Source organism: Stenella coeruleoalba (assembly GCF_951394435.1).
Source record: "Stenella coeruleoalba genome assembly, chromosome: 17".
Taxonomy (NCBI): domain Eukaryota; kingdom Metazoa; phylum Chordata; class Mammalia; order Artiodactyla; family Delphinidae; genus Stenella; species Stenella coeruleoalba.
The window spans coordinates 47,947,940-47,968,738 of record NC_137163.1 but is presented as its reverse complement, the minus strand read 5'-3'; the positions used below and the strand labels follow the sequence as shown (position 1 = coordinate 47,968,738).

Here is a 20,799-nt window from a genome sequence, read left to right as displayed (position 1 = left end):
GGTTGAATAATTCTCCCCAAAATTCAAACCATCCTAAATGTGCACACGTGGCATTATTTGGAATAGGATCTTTGCAGATGTAATCAAGTTATGATGAGGTCATGTTTGATAAGAATGGACCATAAATCCAATGACTAGTATCTTTGTAAGATAAAGGAGAAGGATATGTGAATGCAAAGAATAGAATCATACAGAGAAAAGACGGTCATGTGAAGATGGAGGCAAAAATAGTAACGATGTAGCTATGAGCCAAGGAATGACAAGGACTGTTAGCAAACCACCAGAAGCTAAGAAGAGGCAAGGAAGGATTCTTCCCTGGAAACTTCAGAAAGAATATAGTGCTGCTGACACTCTCATTTCAGCCTTCTAGCCTCCAGAACTGTGAGAGGACAAACTTCCGTTGTTTGAAGTCATCTAGTTTGTGGCAAACTGTTATGGCAGCTCTAGGAAACTAATGCACTGTTCATCCCTCTGGTTTCAACTGACATTGAATATCCTCTATGAGCCTTCTCTAATAGTCACAAAGCTAAGTGCCTGTCCATAGTACTTCTCACTTTTCCCTTTGCATTGTCATTCATAGCACTGAATATATTATATGAAAGATCTGTTAATGAGTGTATCTACTTACTCTAGTGTGCCTCAAGGTGACAATTATCTTATTGCTCCTTGCAACACTAGCACCTAGGAAATTTCCTGTCACTAGAACAAAGTTAAAAAAAAGAAAAAAAACTACAGAGGATAACTATTTGGTTACGGTACAGTCACCATGCAACAATCTGTAAACATATGAAGTGTACCCTTCAACAGGTACATTCATATGTCAAAACTCAGCAAAGGGTTATGTAATCAAGACACCACACTGTCTGACTGAGTAAAACATTTTATAGTTTTGATGAAACAAATCTTTATAATTTTTCAGTGAAAGTAGAATGATTTTTGTCCACTGGTGTCCTTACTTGTGACAAGAATAACACTGGCAATGATATAAAGTACATATCAAAATAATATGAAATATTAATATTAACTTGATCATTAAAATAGAAAAGGCTTGTACTAACTGCAATTTATAATACATTTTGACTAGTATTAATGGAGATCACTTTGCAAATGAAATGTGTTTGCTATTTGGCTAACAATTTGCATCTCAGTATTAATTGATTGTGAAAGATAAATATGCAAAATAAAAACAAGCTCATTAAAGACAGACTCACTCCATTATTTTCTTAATTATTTTTAACTGTTTTATATTCTCTTTGCAGAAATAAAACTTGAAATTTGCAAATATTTAAATGCTCATTTTCTTCACAGTTTATAGAAGAGCATCACACAGTGCAGTCACACATAAAATGCTTAAAGAGTGCAAACCCACATTTTAATTATACAGTATCAGCTAAGATAACTCAAAAATATCAATAAACTTACAAAACAATTTCAGGAGAAATGTAAAACTCTATTAGAGTTTTAAAATCAAACAATAGATTATCAAATGGCAAAAGGAAGATAATTTACTGGACTGAAATTTGATAAAATTTGTAAATTAAATAAGTATGTAATTATAAAGCATGATATAATAATTTTCACAAAATAAATCATTTCTCAGCTCCATTCCTTTTGCTTTAGATTGAATTCAGACAATCTATTACTAAAATTTTTTCTATTTTATGAATGCTACCATTTTTGCTTTTACCTCATTACTTACTTCAATTACAATTTAAAATATATATCTAACAGGACTTCTGGTTTCAGTCCTAACACATAAAGAATATGGAAATCAAACCTTTAATACTCACAACAACAACAACAAAAACCCTGAAAACCAATGTATCTTTTTGGACTCAACATGGACTAGAGCTTACAGGGCAAATCACCACTCCAAAGTCTAGAAACACAGGTGAACCCACGTAGTCACAGCAAAGATCTGCTTATCTGGAGAAAAAAGTTACAGGAGCCATAAAATGGTAGCGCCCCTTTAATCATAATATTGCTGAACTGCTAGATGAGTATGGAACCAGTGTGAGTGAGAAACTCCCGGGTGCTACAGTTTTAAGGGAATCCCAAAATTTTGTGGGCTTTAACCTACAGAAATACACACAAGTTCTCACAATAAAGAGTCAGGAAAAATTTCCTCCTGGTGTTAGGAGTGGGAGTGGGAAAAGTAAGTCCTTAGGGCTGCTATAACAAATCATTACAAATGTGATGGCTTAAAACAGTAGAAATTTACTCTCTTGCAATTCTGAAGTACTGAAGCCGAAAATCAGTTTTCACTGACCTAAAATTAAAGGGTTACCTGGGCCATGCTCCTTCAGGAGACATGAGAGGAGAATCCATTTCTTCCCTCTTCCAGCTTCTGGTAGCTGCTACATTCCTTAACTGTGACCACATCATTCCAATCTCTGCTTCTGTGGCCACATTGCCTCCTCTTTTATACGCCTCTCTTATAATGACACATATAATTGAATTTAAGACCCATCTGGAAAATCCATGATAATCTTCTTGATGTCAATAAATTAACTTAGTCATATCTGTAAAAAGCCCTTTTCCTTATAAGATAACATTTACAGATTCCATGAATTAAGACCTGATATCTTTGGGAGGCCATTATTCCATTACAACACTAAGCATTTTGAAATATGCACAGAATAGTCTCTATAACAATGAGCTAATCCATAAGAAAAGACTTAACTATAGTCTTATCCCACCTGGGGAAGAACATTTATCCCAAAACAGCCCCATTTAGTTTTCCTGTCTCACATAAATGGGAAGAAGAAAAAACTATTCAAATAAAGAAACACTTGTAAAGGTCACAGCTCAGAGACACAGGCCTTTGGAAACACTAAGATTTAATTATAAGATTACAGAACTTGTTCCTTCCCTCATACCATACCACCACACCAACATTGCTCTAGTATAGTAGCAGTGGATTATAGCTGAAACATTCCAAGATGCAGACTCACTGAGGAGGAGTAATTAGAGAAGCCCAAAACTAAGATAAAAACAAGGACACAAAATGAAGGCTCTGGAATCTCTAGTTACAGAAAATATTAAGGGGTCCAAATTCTATCTGTATTAACATAAATCCTCACTTTAGTGGCCTATGTAACTTAGTTCCTATTGCCTGATATATGTCCTACTTTCAATAAAAAATTAAAAGACATTCTAAAATGCCAGAAAAATTAGTCTGCAAGGAGAAACAAGAAGGACCAGACTTACACATGATATAAATGTTGAAATTATCAGCTAGATAAAATGACAATGTTCAATGTGTTTAAGGATCTAATGAAAAAGTAGATCAAATGCAAGAAGAGATGAATACTATAAACAGAAACATGAAAACTCTAAAAAAGAATCAAAAATAAATGTTAGAAATAAAAAGCGGTGTATCATACCCATAACTTTGAAGGACTCATCCGTAGGATGGACATGGTTAAAGGAATAATCAGTGAGCTTGGTCAATAGAAACTTCCCAAACTGAAATGCAAATAGAAGAAAATTTAAATAAAAGGATGCAATGTCCAAAACAGTGGGACAATTACAGAGGTGGAACGTAATCATAATTGGTGTACTATAAGGAGAAAAAAGAACATAGAATTATTTGAATTAATGCTGATTGAGAATATTCCAAAAGCAAGGACCATAAGACAGTGAACCTAAAAAAAAAAAAAAGAGAATCCAAATAATTAAACAACAATAAAGTACATCTAGGATTATCATACTCAAAATGTAGGAAACCAGATGTAAAGAAAATCTTGAAAGGAATTAGAGAAAACAAATACACTCAAAACAAATACATACATTTAGAGTAACATGGATAAGAAACTCATGGGGCTTCCCCCCAAAACCATACAATCAAGAAGAGAATAAAATGAAATATTCAAAGTACTGAAAAAAACCTAGAATTCTATAACCAGTAAAATTATCCTACAAAATTGAAGGAGAAATAAAGACTTTATTAGAAAAAAGCATAAGTAAATAAATTACTGAAGAAACTCATTGCCAGCAGACTTATATGGAAGAAATATTTTAAAAAATTCTCCAGGATTGAAAATAATTAGGTCAGAAATTCAGATCTATATTAAAAAGAAATAGTGTACAAGGGGAATAAATGAAGAGAAAATGAATTATTTTTTTCTTATTCTTAATTGATCTAAAAGATAATTTTAATGTAATTATAATAATCATTTATTAGGTGATTATATCATAAAATATGTGAAACAAATGACAGCAATGTAGTAAAGGAGATAAGGGAGAGAGAATAATCTGCTATATCTGCACTACAAGTGAATTTAAAACATTATATATACATATGATTTAAATAAAGCATGTCTAAATAAAACTTGACACTACAAAGTAGAAATCTCAAAAGAAATTTTTAAAATGTGAACTAAATTAAAATGAAGATAGAACATCAAAATTATGGGATGTAGTAAAAGTGGTGCTAAGAGGAAAAATTTTACCATTAAATACATATATTAGAAAACAAGAAAGAACTAATCAGTAATCTTAGTGATCATCTTAGGAAGCTAGGAAAAGAACAGAAATTTAAGTCTAAATCAAGAAGAAGAAAAGAAGTAATAAAAATTGAAGGAGAAATTAATGAAACTGAAAACAGAAAACAATAAATCAAGGAAACCAGAAGTTGGCTATTTGAAAAGTTCAGTAAAATTGATAGATAACCTCTAGCCAGGGAGAGAGAACAGATTACCTGTATCAAAATTAAAATAATGAAATGGGGCGTCACTGCTGGTTCCACAGGTATTAAAAGGAAAGACATAGAACGCTATGTACAGTGTATGCAAGCTTATTTGATAACTTAGATAAAATGTACTTATTCCTTAAAAGAGATATATTACTAACACACACAAAAAGAGGAATAGATAATCTGAATAGGCCAGTAATTATTATTGTAGGCAGAATGATTTTAAAGTTGACACTAAAAGGCAGAAGGTTTAGAAGTGTCAACACAATGCTCAAGAAGAACAAATTTGGAGTACTCACGTTCTCCAGTTTCAAGAGTGATTATAAAGCTATAGTAATCAACATGAGTGAATTGACACATAGACCCATGGCAACAGACTCACACAAATACAGTGAACTAGTCTTTGAAAAGTAGCAAAGGCAATTCAATGGAGCAGGGATGGTTTTTTCAACAAGTAATTCTAGAAAAATTGGATGTCCATAAGCAAAAAAAATAAATAAATCTAGGAACAGATTTTACACCATTCACAGAAACTAACTCAAAATGGATCATAGACCCAAAAGTTAAATGCAAAACTATAAAACTTCCAGAAAAAAATAAAGAGAAAAATCTGTGAGACACTGACTCTTTTAAATAAGTTCTTAGATGCAACACCAAAATTATAAAACATGGAAGAAAAATTAATAAGTTTCACTTTATTAACTTAAAATCTACTATTTGCAAAGGCACTATTAAGAAGTTGAAAAGACTAGCCACATATCGAGAGAAACTGTTTGCAAAACATATCTGATAGAGAACTTGTACCTATATACAAAGAACTCTTAAAACTCACCAGTGAGAAACCAAAAACTTCAATTCAAACATGCAAAATATGTTAATAGACACCTCTCCAAAACAGATATTCAATGGTAACTAATCATGAAATTATACTCAAAATTATTTCTCGTGAGGGATTTGCACAATACAGCAATAATATAACACATGTACCTATTACAAAGATACCTATTACAACTGCTAAAATCCAAAAACTAGCAATACCAGTTGCTGATAAGCATGTGGAGTAGTAAGAACTATTTATTATTCTAATTACATGATATTCTGGAAAAGGTAAAACTATAAAGATGGTAAACAGATCAGTGGCTGCATGGGGTCCCCATGAGTATGTGGGAATAGGTTGAATGGGGAAATGCAGAAGAATTTTACTATGGTGAGACTATGTGCATAAGACAGTAATGGTGATTACATGAAACTACAGATTTGTCAATACTCAGAATTTTAGAGCATAAAAACTGAACTTTAATGTATGAAAAAATGTTAAAGTCCTATAGAAGATCAGGGGATTCCAGGATAGAATGCAGAATATTAAAATTAATAACTGTATTAGAAATGCATTAAATAACTTCACTGGAAAGTGTACAAGAGATTAGCAATCCAAGTGACTTTGGAAATGAGTGTAATCCATAAGACTAAAGGTAAAGAAAACTGCACATAAGAACTATATCTAGATGATAGTAATTTCTATCAACTAGAAATGACTATCAAGTGGGGTGTGGGTTAATAATTCTGATACTAAAATACACATATACTAGCATTCAAGAATTAAGTAAATGGGTGGACAATGGTAGGAATCAGTTTCCTCACTTCGGGAATAGGAACTTACAGATAGAGAAAGATGCTAAAATGATACATGTGGTAATGAATACTGATGTCTCTGACTCTAATCAACTCATGCTTAACTTGATGTGAATACCATTTAGAAATATATATAGATCTCTACATACATAGAATTGTATTGTTTAGCACACAGTTGAGCTGGAGAAAGATCTGAGCTGCCAAATATTGGAGTAATTGATTAAAAACAAAAAGCCAATATGAAAGTTAAGGCTTTAATCACTTACTGCCATGAAAAAAGCAAGAATCTAAACAGGAGAAAGTACAAGCACCCCCATTTCGTTTTCCCCCAACAAATGGTTTGCCAATCAAGGGTCAGATGGCTCAGCAGAGACATGAAGGAATCCTCTCACTGTGGATGGATCCTTAAACAAAAAGTTTTTTGCAGATTTATGAACCCTGAGGCTGGGGGTAGGGGGAGATAAGATAGTAGGAAGAAAGGAGAGGGCTACAGGTAGAAAAGTACTGAGTATTGAGACAGATTCAGGAAACGTGTCTTCAAGGTATATCCCCCTGCTCCCCTGATAAGGAGGTGCCTGAGGAAGACCTTGGCTGAGGACCCCAGGTAAAGAAACCTAGGTATGAATGCACCGGGCATTCAGCATTGTGTATTTTATCTTGTCCTACTATCATCCCTCTCTCTATGTTCTAGAGTAAAAAACCAACAGCCTAAAATTACAGTGAAAAGCAGCAGCATGACAGCATTAAACCTGCAAATGGGATAGAGCTCTTTCAAAGCCTCATTCTCGTCAATATTTGACCTGTCTGGTAATTCCCTAAAAGATGCACTTAAAAGGCTTGTATTTATTTGACCTAAATCCGAGTTAACCAATTGCAAGATAAATTTTCTTGGTGGGCATTTGTTGAAAACGATCAATGGCAATTGTTTAACATTACCGATGTCTGAGGCAGTAACAACTGGGACAAACAATAGACTAACAAAAAGACTTAAATGGAAAAGCTGGGAAAATGAGATGTCCATACAGGGCTTTGAATAGCTTTGACATATTCCTAGAAGGGTATGCACCTGTGAAGTTCTGAGTGCTTGGCTGAGGGTTGCATGCAAGACATAGTCCATGTGCAGAAATCCTCAGCAAAGAATGGAAGCCTAATTAATCACAGACATTTAAGGGATTCTCCATAAAATCATTAGCTGCCCAATAAGGTAAACAAGCAGAAATTTAAGTGGCAATGCAATTACAAAAATTTACATAATTCAGAAAAGTCACTAAACAAACAGCAAAAAACAACAAATGCTAGAGGGGGAAATATCTGATTTCCAGAATTGCCATATTATATTATTTAACAAATATATTTTAAAACACAAAATATAAAAAGAAACAAGAAAGCGTGGCCCATAAAAGGAAAATAAACAGTCAATAAAAACTGTCCCTTAGGAAGCCAGATGTTGGACTTACTAGACAAAGATAGTGAATCAGTTAAACATGTTCAAAGAACTTACAGAAAACATACCTAATACTAAAGCAAAGAATTATGTTTATCAAATATAGAATATCAATAAAGCATTAGAAATCATAAAAAAGAACCAGATAGAAATTCAAGAAGTTAAAAGCACAATAACTAGCATGTAAAATTCATTAGAAGCCCTCCAGAGTAATTTTTACTTGGCAAAGGAAAGAAACAGCATACTTGATGAGAGCTCAACAGAGATAATCTCAATTATCTCAGTTAATCAATAACAGATTATGTTACTCAGATAGTCTCAATTATTTTAGTCCAAAAAATGGAAAGAAAAAAGAATTAAGAAAAATATAAGAGTCTCTGAGATCTGTGGTGAACTATGACATGCACCAACATAGACTTATTGTGATGAACAGAAGGAAAGGAGAGAGAAAAGTGCATAGAAAGAATATTTGAAGAAATAATGGACCAAAAGTTCACAAGTTTGACGAAAAATGACAGAAACTATAAAAGCCAGCAGGCAGTGGGATGACATAGTCAATGTAATGGAACAAAAGTCTGTAATTCAATAATTTTATATCCAGAACACCTATCCATCAGAGGAGAGATTTAGGGATTCTCAGATAAAGAAAAACTGAGAATTTCATTGCTAGCAGACTTGCTAGAATTGATAATTGATAATTATCAATTGATAATTGATATCAATTGATAACATTAAGAATCCTTCACACTGAAATAAATGACACTAGACAATTCATAGAATCCACTGGAAGACAAAGTTACCAATAAAGGTAACTATATACATAGATTTTGCAGCTCTTTTTTCTCCTATATGAATTAAATGACAGCTACAAAAAAGCAATATTTATAAATCTTTGTTGATTGCATTGTAGTGTATAAACATGTAATTTGTATGGCAATAGCCACACAAATAAGAAAGAAACAATGAATATAAAGGAAAAACATTTTGTATACTATGGAAAATGTTAGTATTAATTGAAGAAGACTGTTATAATTTAAGATGTAAATTGTAAGAGCTAGGACAACCATTAAGAAAATACCTGAAAAAACATAGTGAATTAAATAACAGGTGAGTGAAAATGGCAAACTAGAAAAACACCCTTGTGATACAAGAGAAAGCAGTAATTGAAGGACAGAGGGAGAAATGGGACATAAAACAGGTAGAAAGCAAATAACAAAATAGAGGATATAAATCCTACCTCATTAGTAATCATGTTAAATTTTAATGGATTAAACTTTACAGTCAAACAGAAAAGACCTGCACGATGAATAAAAATACAAAATCTAACAATATGTTGCTTTCAGGAGACACATTCTAGACTCAAAAACACAAACAGAATGAAAATAAAATGATAGAAAAAATATTTCATGCAACAGTAATCAAAAAAACCAGGAGTGACCAATATCAGAAAAAAATAGACTTTAGCACAGAAATTGTAACTAGGGACAAATGGGGTCCCTAGATACATGGGGTTTTAATGTTAATGGGGTCATTTCATTAAATTATGTAAGACTTGTAAACATATATGCACCTAATAATAGATTTCCATAGTACATAAACCAGAAATATAAACTTAAAGGGAAATAATTTAACAGTCACATCTGAACACATAATTCCTTATTGTCAATAATGGATTAATTATATAGGAAAAGGATCAATAAAGGTTTGGAAGACTTGAACTACACTACAGACCAGATAGACATATACATATCCACAGAATACTCTAGCAACATCAGGAGAATACACATTCATCTCAAGTGCACACAGAATATTCTCTTAGATTATATGTCAGGTCATAAAATGTCTCAATAAATTTCAAATAAATTAAAATCATATATGTTCTTCTAATAATAGAAGAAATTATGAGAACCTGAATAATGTTTTCCAAAATAACTGCTGGGTAAAATAAGAAATCACAAGTGAAATCATAAAATAATTTGAGAGGAATGGAAAGGAAAATACAGCACATCAAAACTTATTGGATGCTAATAAAGCATTGTTTATGAGAAATTTATTGTTATAAATGTTATTGTTAAAATTCTTTCTTAAATCAATAACCTAATGTTCTCAATTAAGAACTAGAAAAATAAGGGTAAACTAATCCCAAAGCAAACAGAAGAAAGGATATAAAACAAGAGCAGAGATAACAGAATAGGTGTTATATAAATAAAAGATGAATTCAACAGAACTAAATGTTAGTTCTTTGAGAAGATCACCTAAACTGACAAATATTTAGATGAACTAACCAAGATAAAAAGGGTGAAGACTCTAATTTTATAATCAGACATGAAAGAGGGGACACTGCTACTGACATTATAGAAATAAAAGGGATTATATGGGAACACTATGAATAATTGTATTCCAAAAATAATAGAAAATCTAAATGAAATGGGGAAATTTCTAGATGAACACAAACAACAAAAACTAACTCAACAAGAAAAAGACAATCTGAATATGCCTGTAAGTAATGAGATTGAATTAGTAATCAAAAAATATTCTACAAAGAAAACCCTTAGACAAGAAGATTACTGTAAAACTATACAAAATATTTAAGATGAATTAATGCTGATACTTAATCTTTTCCAAAAAACAGAAGAGGAAGAAACATTTCTTATCTCATTCTATGGGTCCCCTATTCCCTTGATAACAAAACCAAAGATATGACAAGAACAGAAAGTTATAGAACAGTATCTCTATGATATAGATGTAACAATCCTCAATAAAGTGTACAAGCCAAATCCAGAACAATATTAAAAGGATTATACACTATGACCAAGTGGGATTTGTCCAAGAAATACAACATTGTTTCAACACATGAAAATATATAAATGTAAAATACCATGAAAATAGAACAAAAGACATGAAAATGGTCTTAATAAACAATGAACAAATTTTGACAAACTCACAGCAAACTTGATAATTAACAGTAAAAAAACAAAAGTTTTCTTCCTAAAATCAGGAACGAGACAAGAATGTCCTCTCTTGCTACTTCAATTCAAAATTATTCTGTAGGTTCCAACCCAAAAAATTAGAGAGGAGAAAATAAAGAAAACACATTTCTAAAAAACACATTGCTAAAATCACACTTAATAGGATTGGATTTGTTTCCCCTAAGGTCAAGAACAAGACAACAATGTCTGCTCTCAGTGCATCTATTTTATCAAGTCTTGTAATATAGGTTCTAGCCATTAAAAAGAATAGGAATAAAAGGCAACTAAATTGAAAAGAAAGAACTAAAACTATCTCTATTCACAGATAACATGATATTGTGTATGGGAAATCATAAGGATCCTCAAAAAATAATTAGACCTATAAAGAAATTTATCAAAACTTCAGAATACAAGATTAATAAACAAATAAATTGCATTTATATACACTGGCAAAAACTGTCAGAAAATAAAACCAAGTTAACACTTTCATCTATAATAGCATCAAAAAATAAAATATTTAGAAGTAAATTGAATAAAAGTAGTACATGATTTTCATGTGGAAAACTACAGAACACTGTTAAAAGACATTAAAAACTAAAATGAATGTAAGGGCATATTGTGTTCATGGATTGGAAGACTTAGCATTGTTAAGATAGCAAATCCCTTAATTAATCTACAGAGTTAACACAGACTGTATCAAAACTCCAGGTGATTTTTTGCAGAAATTTCTAATCTGTTACTAAAATTCATATAGAATTGCAGAATACACAGAATAATCAGAACAAACTTGAAAAACAAATTAAAAAGCCAAATAAAAATATTTAGAAGTCTCACTTCCTGATTTTAAAACCTAAGGCAAAGCAACAGAAATCAAGGTTTCATGGATTAGCATAAGGATAGACATACAACACTTAAATAAAATTTAGAGTGTAAAAATAAAGTCATTCATTTATGTTTAATTAATTTTTCCTAGGGTATCAAGACAATTCAATAGGGAAATAATAGTTTTTAATAAATGTCTCTGAGAAACTGGATATACATATTGTATATATGCAAATGATGATGCTGAATCCTTACCTTACACAATATACAAAATAAACCTCTAGATGAATCAAATTATAAGAACTAAAATTATAAAAATCCTTAGAAAATATACACCTGAATCTTTCTGTTGTTGGATTACATGATGCTTTCTTTTATGCAACATCAAAACACAGTCAACAAAAGAAAAATTAATAAACTCAGCTGCATCAAAAAAATTTCTTTCTAATATCTGCAAATCAATCCGTCTGATACACCACATTAACAAGTTGAAGATTAAAAGCTATATGATCATCTCAATAGATACAGAAAAAGCTTTTGATAAAGCTCAACATCCATTTATGATAAAAACTCTCTAGAAAGTGGGCATAGAGGGAACATATTTCAACATAATAAAGCCCATATATTCAAGCCCACAGCTAACATCATACTCAAAGGTGAAAATCTGAAAGCATTTCCTCTGAGATCAGGAACAAGACAAGGATGCCCACTCTCACCACTTTTATTCAACATAATATTAGAAGTCCTAGCCATAGCAATCAGACAAGAAAAAGAAACAAAATGAATCCAAATTGGAAAGGTAGAAGTATCAGTAAAACTATCACTGTTCACAGCTGTCATGATACTATACAGAGAAAACCCTAAAGATGCCACCAAAAAACTAGTAGATCTCATCGCTGAATTTGGTACAGTTGCAGGATACAAAATTAATACACAGAAATCTATTTTCCTTTTATGCACACTAACAATGAACTATCAGAAAGAGAAATTAAGGAAACAATCCCATTACAATAACATCAAAAACAATAAAATACCTAGGAATAACCTACCTAAGGAGGTAAAACACTTGTATTTGGAAACTATAAGACACTGGTGAAAGTAATTGAAGATGACACAAACAGATGCAAAGATATACTGTGTTCATGGATTGGAAGAATTAATACTGTTAAAATGTCCATACCACCCAAGGCAATCTACAGATTCAATGCAGTTCCTATCAAAATACCAGGGGTATTTTTCACAGAAATAGAAAAAATAATTTAAAATTTTGTATGGACACACAAGAGACTCCAAATGGTCCAAACAATCTTGAGAAAGAAGAAGAGAACTAGAGGAATCATGCTCCCTAACTTAGACTATACTACAAAGCTACAGAAATCAAAACAGTATGGTACTGGCACCAAAACAGACACATAGAACAATGAAACAGAATTGAGACCCAGAAATAAATCCACAAACTTATGGTCAGTTAACTACAACAGAGGAGGCAAGAATATACTATGTAGAAGACAGGCAGTTCAATAACTGGTGTTAGGAAAACTGGACAGCAACATGTAAAAGAATGAAATTACGACATTCCTAACACTGTATACAATAATAACTCAAAATGGATGAAAGATCTAAATTTAAGGCTGGCAAGGGACTAGAAGGGAACATAGGCAGAACCTTCTTTGACATAATCAATTTTTTAAAAATATGTCCCTTAAAGCAAAGTAAATAAAGCAAAAATAAATGTACAAGCTTTTGCACAGCAAAGGAAGCCATGAACAAAACAAAAAGACAACCTAAGGAATGGGAGAAAATATTTGCAAATATGACTGATAAGGGATTAATATCCAAATATATAAAGCATTCACACAACTCATCAAAAAAACAGCTTGATTTAAAAATGGGCAGAAGCCCTGAATAAACAGTTTTTCAAAGAAGATAAACAGATGGCCAACAGGTACATGAAAAGATGCTCAACATCATTAGACATCAGAGGAATGCAAATCAAAACCACAATAAGATATCACCTCACACCTGACAGAATGGCTATCATCAAAAAGACTACAAATAACAAATGTCGGCGAGGATGTGGAGAAAAAGGAACCCTCATACACTGTCGGTGGGAATGTAAGCTGGTGCAGCCACTATGGGAAACAGAATAGAGGTTTCTCAAACAACTGAGAAAAGAACCACCATATGACCCAGTAATTCCACTCCTGGGTATATATCGCCCCAAAATGACAACACTATTCAAAAGAATACATGCAATCCAGTGTTCATTGCAGTATTATTTACACTAGCCAAGATATGAAAGTAACCAAAGTGTGCATCAACAGATGAATGGATAATGAAAATGTGGTATTATGTGTGTGTGTGTGTGTGTGTGTGTGTGTGTGTATATGTATATATATATATATATATATATATATATATATACATATACACACACACACACACACACACACACACACACACATACATACCATGGGCTACTACTCAGCCATAAAAAATAATAAAATTTTGCCATTTGGAACAACATAGATGGACTTGGAAGGTATTATGCTAAATGAAATAAGTCAAAGACAAAAACTGTATAATATCATTTATATGTGGGATCTAAAAAATAAAACTAGTGAATATAACAAAAAGGAAACAGACCCACAGATATAGAGAACAAACTAGTGGTTACCGGTAGGTAGTAGGAAGTGGGAAGAGCATGATGGGAGAAGGGTGTTAAGAAGTACAAACTACTATGTGTAAAATAAATAAGCTACAAGGATATATAGTACAACACAGGGAATACAGCCAATATTTTATTATAACTATAAATGGAATATAACCATTAAAATTGTGAATTACTATGTTGTACACCTGAAAGTTACAATATTGTACATCAAATATAATTCAATTAAAAATAGGGCTTCCCTGGTGGCACAGTGGTTGAGAGTCTGCCTGCCGATGCAGGGGACACGGGTTCATGCCCCAGTCTGGGAAGATCCCACATGCCGCGGAGCAGCTGGGCCTGTGAGCCATGGCTGCTGAGCCTGCGCATCCGGAGCCTGTGCTCCACGATGGCAGAGGCCACAACAGTGAGAGGCCCGTGTACCGCAAAAAAAAAAACTAAATAAATTAAAAATAAATTTTTAAAGTGTGCTTCAAAGACACAATCAAGGATGTGAAAACATAATCCACAGAATAGAAGATGATATTTGAAAATTACATGTCTGATAAGAGGCTAGTGTTCAAACTATATAAAGATATCTTACAAATCAACAATAAAAAGACAACTAATTGAAATTGAGCAAAAAGTTTGAAGAGACATTCTTCCAAGGAAAATTTATAAATGATCAATAATCACATGAAAGAAAGCTCAACATCTTTAGTCATTGGCAAAATAAAAACTAAAATGTGGGTGTGACATCACAAACAATGGCAGATTACGAAGTTCCAGGAGTTGGTCTTAACACCAAAACAGCAATTAAGTTGTAAAAATTATAAGAATCAACTATTTTGGAGCTCCAGAGCCTGATCAGACACTTAGAGCAACCAGGGGAGTGCTTGATGAAGGGAGAGTCTGCATAACTCTGGTAAGAGAGAAGAATGTGCAAACCTGCTACCATTCACCATTTCTCAGGTTTACTCTGGCCATAAGGATGGTGGCCTACATTCTTAGAATGGCTGGTGTCAGAATGGAGAGTAAAAAGACAACCTACAGACTGGGAGAAAATATTTGCAAATGATTTGACCGACAAGAGCTTAATTCCCAAAATATACTAATATACAAACAGCTCACACAGCTCAGTATCAAAAAAAAAAAAAAAAGAAAACCAATCAAAAATGGGCACAAGACCAAAATTTCTCCAAAGAAGACATACAGATGGCCAACAGGCACATGAAAAGATGCTCAACATCACTAATTATTAGAGAAATGCACCCAGTCAAAAATGGGCAAAAGATCTAAATAGACATTTCTCCAAAGATGACATACAGATGGCCAAAAAGCACATGAAAAGATCATGTCAACATCACTAATTATGAGAGAAATGCAAATCAAAACTACAATGAGGTTATCACCTCACACCGGTCAGAATGGCCATCATCAAAAAGTCTGCAGACAATAAATGCTGGAAAGGGTGTGGAGAAAAGAGAACCCTCCTACACTGTTGGTGGGAATGTAAATTGGTACAACCACTATGGAGAACAGTATGGAGGTTCCTTAAGAAACTAAAAATAGAGCTACCATATGATCCAGCAATCCCACTCCTGGGCATATATCTGCAGAAAAGCATTATTCAAAAAGACACATGCACCCCAATGTTCATTGCAGCACTATTTACAATAGCCAAGACATGGAAACAACTAAATGCCCATTGACAGATAAATGGATAAAAAAGATGTGGTACATAGTTCAATGGAATATTACTCAGCCATAAAAAGGAACAAAACAATGCCATTTGCAGCAACATGAATAGACCTAGAGATTATCATACTAGGTGAAATAAGTAAGACAGAGGAAGACAAACATCATATATTACTCATATGTGGAATCTAATTTTAGAAAATGATATTAATGAACTTATTTACAAAACAGAAACAGGTTCACTGATTTCAAAAACAGACTTATGGTTACCAAAGGGGAAATGTAGTAGGGAGGAATAAATAAGGAGCTTGGGATTAAAATACACACAGTACTATATATAAAATAGATAACCAACAAGGACCTACTTTATAGAACAGGGAACTCTACTCAATATTCTGTAATAACCTATATGGGTAAAGAATCTGAAAAAGAATGAATATATGTATAACTGAATCACTTTGCTGTACACGTGCAACTAACACAACATTGTAAATCAACAATGTTTCAATTTAAAGAAAGAAAAGAATGGAGAGTAAAAACCTTGTCCTCCAAAATTGGGGTTGTGTGTTTTGGTGAATTTGTCATTTTCAGTGCATCAGTGTAGGCTCGTGCTTTTGTTTTGGCCTCCTCTGCTGGCAGCAGCTTCCCCGACACTATCTCCTGTAAGATTCAAAGAAACCAACACACTTGTAATTAAATTATTTATACATTTGTTTATGGCTCCAGACATTTAAGGACATCCCTTGTAGGTAACAGCCTGACTGAAGAGATAATGGAACAGAAACATCAGTGATCCATCACAACAATATATACAGACTAGGCAAAATTAGTTTGGAAAGCCACTATACAAATGGGTGACTGCATCCCTCAACAAGTGAAAAAAAAGCAGTCCCTGATGAGGGGGTGAATCTGATTTCCAGAGTTACCACATTAATGATACTCAAAACATCCAGTTATTTAAAAATCACAAAGTATACAAAGAAATAGGAAAATATAAATCACTCACAGGAAAAGACACAAACCACCCCTTAGGAAGCTCTGACATTGACATTACTAGTCAAAGAACCTATATCAACTATCTTAAATATGCTCAGTGTGCTAGGAAAGAAAAACGGGAAAAGAAAGAAACTTAGGGAACAGATGTATGTGCAGATAGAGAACGTTAACAAAGAGAAATTGTAAAAAGAGCTAAATAGAATTTCTGGGCCTTAAAGTATAGAATTCTGGAACTGAAAGTAAAATAATTAAAATTAAAAGTTCACTAGAGGGATTCAACAGATTTGAGCAGGCAGAATAAAGAATCAGGAAAATTGAAGATAATAAGACACTCCAAAGAGCAGGCAAAGAAATTAAGAAAAAATGAACAGAACCACAGAACCTGTTGGGTACCACACAGTGCACCAATATATGGATCACTGGAGTTCCAGAAGGAGAAGAGAAAAAGTGGCAGAAAAAAATTTGACAAAATAGTGGAAGGAGACATTCCAACTTGGATGAAATCTATGAATACACACATCCAAGAAGCTCAATGAACTCCATACATGAAAAACTCAGAGTGTCTGATACATAGACATGTTATAGCCAAATCACCACAAGACAAAAACAAGGAGAATTTTTAAAGCAGCAAGAGAAAAGTGAATCATACATCCAGGGGCCATCAGTATGATTAAGAGTTGATTTATCACCAGGAATCATGGAGACCAGAAGAAATGGGATGACATAAAGTGTTTTAAGTTTAAAACAAAAACAAACAAAAGACAAACAAGTACTCTGTATCTGGAAAACCATCCTTCAAGAATGAGAGAAAAATTAAAACATTCTCAGATAATCAAAAGCTAAGAAATTTTATTATTAGTAGACCTCTCATATATTAAATACTAGAGGCAGCCATTCACACAGAAATGGAATGATACTAGCCAATAATCTGAAGTCATATTAAGAAATAAAGGACTTTAATAAAGGTTACTGTACAATAAGTCCCCTACATACGAACCTTCAAGTCGTGAACTTTCAAAGATGCGAATGTGCATTCAGATGTCCAATCACGTAAGTTAGTTCACATGTCTGGAGTACATTGTCACATGCGTGCATCCTCTACAAGTGGTTGTGCTTTTGCGTACTTTACTTCTGTGTGAAAAGTATTATAAACCTGTCATGGTTCAGTACTATATAGTTGATTGTGTTAGTTGAGTACCTAGGCTAACTTTTTTGGACTTAACGAACAAATTGGACTTACGAACGTGCTCTCAGAATGGAACTCATGTAGCAGACTTACTGTATATGTAAATATGAATGTTAGTATTATTTTACATTTAGTTTATAACTCCTCTTTATTTCCTATATGACTGAAAGGCAAATACATAAAATAATAATTATAAATCTAGATTAATATTCACACATATATAGCATTAATCTGTGAGAATAACAATATAAAGGAGGTAAGAAGGAGATGTATAGGAACAAAATGTTTGTATACTATTGAAATTTAGTTGGTAGAATTCAAACTGTGTTGTTAACACACACACACATAAAAGGAAAGTAGAGGGGGATCAAAATTTTACACAACAAAAAATTAACTATTACAAAAAGACAGTGATGGAGACACTGAGAAACAAAAAAATATACAACATACAATAATCAAATAGCTAAGGCAGAAAGAAGTCCTTAACAGTAATTACTTTAAAAGTAAATGTAATAATTTTTTCAATTAAAAGGAAGAGATTTAGGAATGGATTAAAAAATAAGATCCCTCTATATACTGTCTATAAGAAACTCTGTTTTAGATATGAAAACAGACAGAGGTTGTAAGACTAGCAACCTATTATGAATTTGTCAAGTTAACCTTTATCAAGGGGAGGAGAAGGTGCCAGATGGTACGTCACCATTCAACAAAAGACCACAAGAGGAACTGAAATAGAGAAGTTTATTACTCACAAATCCTGGAGGGAGTATCTGGTATAATCTGAGGGACCTGAAGGGGAGATCAAGACAGAGTACAGAAAGAGAGAGGCAGGACCTGGAGCACATGCGTTTATTAGAGTCCATGGATAGAGTGCTTTGGGGTTCCTGGGCTAGGGCTGGATTGGTTAATTCAAACTAAAAGGGCAGAGTTTTCGTAAGTTATATGGAGGTCTTACCTAGGGGGACATAAACAAATCGCAGTGGAAGGCAGAAGAGACTGTTTAATCACAAGGGCTGCTGGGAAATCATATAAGGAACTTACATTTGCTTGTGACTCTGCAGGCTGCTGTTTAGGGCATGTGCTTGAATGAGGGGGCTAGTGTCAGTTTAAAGTCACTGCAGGTTTCTTGGCCAAACAAAATGGACACCAAAGCAGTAATACCATGGAGTAGTTTAACTCAACTCTTGACACAATCCTATTAAAAAAGGGACAAAGCCCTTGGGTTAAACATTATCCAAAGAAGATATACAAATGGCCAATAAGCACATAAAAGATATTCAACACCATTAGTTATTAGGGAAATGCAAATGTAAACCACAATGAGATAGCACTTCAGACCTACTAGGATAGCTATAATTTTTTTTAATTCAAATTAAAAAGTTTTGGCAAGGATGTGGAAACACTGGAACCCTCATTTATTGCTTGTGGGAATATAAAATGTTACAGCTGTTTAGAAAATCGATTTGAAAATTCCTCAAAACGTTTATCATAAAGTTACTTAATGGTCCAGCAATTCCCAGAAAGTCCACCAAAAAACACTGAACACATAGGTCCACACGAAAACTTGTGTACAAATTTTTACAGCAGTCCTTTTCATAATAGCCAAAAGGTAGAAACAATCCAAATATCTGTCAATTGATGAATCTATAAATAAAATATGGTATATCCATATAATAATGTTATTCAGTCATAAAAATATAGGAATTATTGATAGATGCTACAGCAACAATGAGTCTTGAAAATATCATGTTAAGTGAAAGAAGCTAGACATGAAAGGCCAGACATTGCAGGATTCTGTTTATAAAAAATGTCCAGAATAGTCAAGTCTATAGGGATAGAAAGTAAATTATCAGTTGCCAGGCAGAAGAGGGGTATATGGAATAGGTGCTAATGGGTACCTCATTCCTTCTGGGGTGTTAAAAATGGAGAATTAGATAGTGGTGATGGTTACACAACTTTGTGAAGGTACTAAAAACCATTAAATTTTACACTTTAAAAAGGTAAAGTTTATGCTATGGGAATTACATCTCACCTTATATATATGTAAATAAAGTATGTATGAAACAATCTGTATATATTTTCATATATATACACATATATATGAAACAAAACTAAAACTGACAATTGATATGTTTTACCCCTCCATAAAGTTGAGAGAGAGGTTGCATATCCAGAATGGCCACTAATGCTTAATCCTACATCATGAAGATGGTCCTAACCATGAGAATCTTTGTGTTCTGTATTCTGTGTTAACTAAATAGGTATGAGAATGATTGCCATTCTGAGATGTCAGGATGTGAGGTATGATTGGCTTTATATCCTTACAAAGCTGATGTACATGCTTTGGAGCTGGTGATGTTCTTAAGTGAGGGAAGGTATAAAAGATCAATTTCCTTGTTCAAAAATGCACAAGTACCCATTAATCATCTTTCTCTGAGATTAAAATGGATTAGAGGAGAATATTTTTCTTTTAATCCTAAAAACAAATATTCCCCGAGTCCACTAGAGGAAAATTAATTTTACTGCATCTCCTTAAACATTTTCTTAAAAATTTTTTTAAGTATTGCACCTACACAAATACAATGTTTTGATTTCATTCCAGAGATACAATTTATAAAGTTTATAACCTAATAAATATATAAGCATGCATTTAACAAGTTAATTTTAGAGAGACATAGTGTCAATAACCATGTCCTTATGTGATTT

The 20,799-nt window shown here is 33.0% G+C and overlaps 1 long non-coding RNA gene across 2 annotated transcripts; it reads right to left on the bottom strand.

Moving 5' to 3' along the window:
* Positions 1 to 3,443: 3,443 nt before the first annotated feature.
* LOC307175920 lies at positions 3,444 to 19,528 on the bottom strand. Of its 2 annotated transcripts, none has more exons than XR_013824549.1 (3): positions 19,135 to 19,528; positions 16,452 to 16,571; positions 3,444 to 3,468 (listed from the first exon to the last, which is right to left on the bottom strand). It is a non-coding gene; the product is annotated as an uncharacterized lncRNA (long non-coding RNA). The 2 variants fall into 2 exon arrangements; XR_013824550.1 differs by lacking the exon at positions 19,135 to 19,528 and adding an exon at positions 17,905 to 18,025.
* Positions 19,529 to 20,799: the final 1,271 nt, after the last annotated feature.